The sequence below is a fragment of the Leuciscus leuciscus genome (genome assembly GCF_965113295.1).
Source record: "Leuciscus leuciscus genome assembly, chromosome: 6".
NCBI lineage: Eukaryota > Metazoa > Chordata > Actinopteri > Cypriniformes > Leuciscidae > Leuciscus > Leuciscus leuciscus.
Window position 1 is genome coordinate 1,335,545 of NC_138730.1, and position 3,653 is coordinate 1,339,197.

Below are 3,653 nucleotides of genomic sequence, written 5' to 3' on the forward strand. Positions count from 1 at the left end.
TCGTTTTCGAAACTTGTGTTGGTTGGTCCGATCTATTGTTCAACAAGTGACAGCCCTCTAACATGCTTAATCTTTGATAGGCAGACGCGCGATAACAGCTCGACCGTGAGTGAAAACTAAGCGTAATAATCATAATTATTTTTATTTTTTATTAAAATATGAGATGTTTTAAAAAGGTAGGCCTTATAAGCAAGAGCTTCAGCCTACACCTTCAGCATGCATTTGAAAATCTCACAGCACGCAATTGGATAACACTACGACCAATCACAACAATAAACCCCATACGCTTAGCTACCAGGGGAGCTAACTGGTAGATTAGACTCTTCCGGTCGGCAAAACAGCGAAACACCCTTCTTGCAAAGGAACGATTCGAGCGCCGTCTTCTGTTCCTCTTTTGGGAAAAAGCCAAGTCTAACTCGTTCATTGTAGCGGCCAAAGCCGTTTCAAACAACTGCTATTCATCCATAGGCATCTTGCAATGTTTACTAATGACTTCGACGTCACAGCGCTGTCGTCTTCTGTTTAGCTCGCCTCTGGCCCGCCTATATCAGATAACCCGATGTGATTGGTGCAGCTCAGATCGAGGGGCATATTTAATGAGCATCATTACTCAACACTAGAGTAACTCGCTGAGCAAATTCAACTTGTGCTCTCGCGGGAACTCTGGTTTACCAGGGTAGTTTGTTAGCTCAACTGTGATGAAATTAAGTTGTCTGTCTGAAAATAAACTAAACTAAACATTTGTTAGGCTACTGTAGGCATATTTGTTAATCTTAGTTAATAATAATACAACTTTTAATTGTTTGTTCATGTTATATCACAGTCAGTGCATTAACTAATGTTAACAAATACAACTTTTGATTTTAATAATGTTTTAGTAAATGCTGAAATTAATATTAACTAAGATCAATAAATGGTGTAGAAGTGCACTTCATTATTAGTTCATGTTAACAAACTTAACTAATGAAACCTTATTGTAAAGTGTTACTGATTTCATGATAGCTAACACTTTATTGAATATATACATAGGCCTACAATTTATAACATCAACATAACTAAACATGAATTCCTCATAATTACCGACTTGATTCTCTGTTTTGTTTGGTAAAGTAAATAATATTTAGTTATATTATCATCATTTCTGAGAGAGGCACTCTGACCGACTGCTGCTCTCCATCGAGTGAGATATTCTAAATAATTGTGAGGAAGTCATTAAAATATATAAAACACAACAGACAGACGGGTACTGCTTTAAATACAGGTGATTTATTTTAAAAATAAATGTATTTTTTTTAAAAGTGCCCTTTTTGGTCCTAGGTCTGTGCACGCCACTGGTAAGGACATACGGTCAGCAGATCTTATACAGATTCCTAAGTTTGTAACTATACAATATTAATGGCAAAGGTGTAATTACACTCTATTTAGCACAAACATGGCTACATAATATGTGAGGAACATGTATGTAATTTTAATGTGTATGCATGGTTATTGAAAAAACTAAAAATTTAAGTTTCTGAAATAGGCCACAAAACACATACTAAATATGTGTCCACAAGACTTTTGACTAATGGATGTTGTCGCCTAGAGTTTTTTCTTTAAAATGATCTGAAAATCATCCTGCCTAATCATTCACATAAAACAATACATTGATTTAAACTTTGTAAGACACTTTTTGTTTGGAAAGGCAATATGCGTGGAGACGTGAATGATCATGAATAATCCTGTGGTTCACACCTGAGAAGTCAATGACCCGCATAATGAGCCTTTCAGTCAGGTATGTCACTGATAGGGAACCACAAGAAAAAATGCAAGGACAAAATAAATTATATATATATATATATATATATATAATTCTACAGAATTGGTTTAACATTAGAAGTCCCAGAGTTTTTTAACGGAAAAGTCCCAGAGTTTTCCTTTAGCCAAGTGGATGCTAACTGGCCAGTCTTTTGGCTATCATTAGCATCAATTCATGTGTAAATGTGGTCATTACCTGAGCAATCTGCAGGGGGGTTGGGGGGGGGGGTGTGTGTGAATGGTTGCTGGTGGCTTGTTTGTATGTGTGGGGGAGGGAGGGCTGCTAAAAGCAGAGAACTTGACTCGCTGCTGTTTCCTGCAGTATATTGCAACTAAACCTGACAAGTTTGGGATCAAGTTTTGGGTGGCTTGCGACCTAAAATCCAAGTACATTTGTAATGTCCTCCCATATCTTGGCAAGGACCCTAGTCGTCCCAGTGGAGAGAGACTGTCTGAAAATGTAGTGATGAGGCTGATGGAACCATTCCTAGACAAGGGCAGAAATGTTACCACGGACAATTTCTTCACATCGCTGTCACTTGCGCATAAACTTCTTAGCCGGAAAACCACCATCCTCGGCACAGTCAACAAGATTCGCCGGGAAATCCCTCAATCCGCTAGAAACACAGATCGCAATGAATTCACCACTCAGGTATGTTGCAGGTCTTTTGTGGTTCTATGTTTATGTGTTTCAAATTTTTAGAATCAACACCGCCAAGTGTGTCATTGTGTCATTGTGTGTAAAAGTGCTATGAAAATAACAATTTATCTTATTTATTAGGTGTTTTCAACCACTGCTGCTACGCTGACGGCGTATGCGGCCAAACGGAAGAAGACCGTCTACATTCTTAGCAGCATGCACAGCGTGATTCAGACTGAAAATACCACCAAAAGGAAGCCAAACACTATCACCCTTTACAACACCACAAAGTGCGGCGTGGATGTGATGGACCAGATGGTGCGGGAGTACACTGTCCGCACAGGGACACGGCGCTGGCCAGTTGCCGTGTTCTATAACATGATTGACATGGCAGCACTGAATGCACATGTGCTGTATCAAGCATGCACCGGAAGGCAGGAAAGACGGGTGGACTTCCTGGTGGAGCTTGCAAGCTTACTCACTCACTTTTTAATATTATTTGTAAATATGTGTACAAATGGTTGGTTTCTTTTTTATTTTATTTTGTACTGTTTTTATCAATAAATCTCAGCAACAAAGGAAAAAAAAAACATGTGTGTTGATTTCTCCCTAAGATGGCAAAGTGAAACACAAGTTTCCTTGAAGTGGCTCAGCATGGCCCCACATTGTTTGCATAACAAAAGCAACTATTCACAGCTGATTAAGGATATTAGCCTAAAGCCTTCCAGCCCATCGGCTGTCCTGCGGGTTTTATAGGTAGAAAAGCCAAATGGCTGCTCTCTGGGACTTCTAGTGTTAAAGTTAGAGTTGGAAACATGAAAACAATATTGTGGTCTTTTTCCACAAATTTTGTATGCATGCAAATTGTATAATATCCAAGGTAAACATTTCTAGTAACTGTGCAGTTAATTATCATACTGTATTTTCAGAAAGTTTGGAATATGTAAAATTCTCCCCAAATTTGCCGGCGCGTTTGCCAACCCCAGAGGTTTAATCAGCGACCAATGAGCTTCCTGTCAAACATTCAAATACTTGCCATTGTTTGCGGTTACTGTCTGCAGCGCACTTTCAGAACGCATCCAAGATCAGTAAAAATTCTCTTTTTATTACACATCTCTGCACATATTGTTTGGTCCGGTTATCAAAGCCTAAATGGAGCAATCTTTACAAGTTTTGAACAAGCTTCATGTTAGAAATGTTTTAATCTAGCGTCATG

At 38.7% G+C, this 3,653-nt stretch overlaps 1 long non-coding RNA gene across 1 annotated transcript; it reads left to right on the plus strand.

Moving 5' to 3' along the window:
* Positions 1–2,023: 2,023 nt before the first annotated feature.
* LOC309502090 lies at positions 2,024–2,753 on the plus strand. Its single transcript, XR_014207143.1, has 2 exons — positions 2,024–2,449; positions 2,579–2,753. It is a non-coding gene; the product is annotated as an uncharacterized lncRNA (long non-coding RNA).
* The last annotated feature ends 900 nt before the right edge of the window (positions 2,754–3,653 follow it).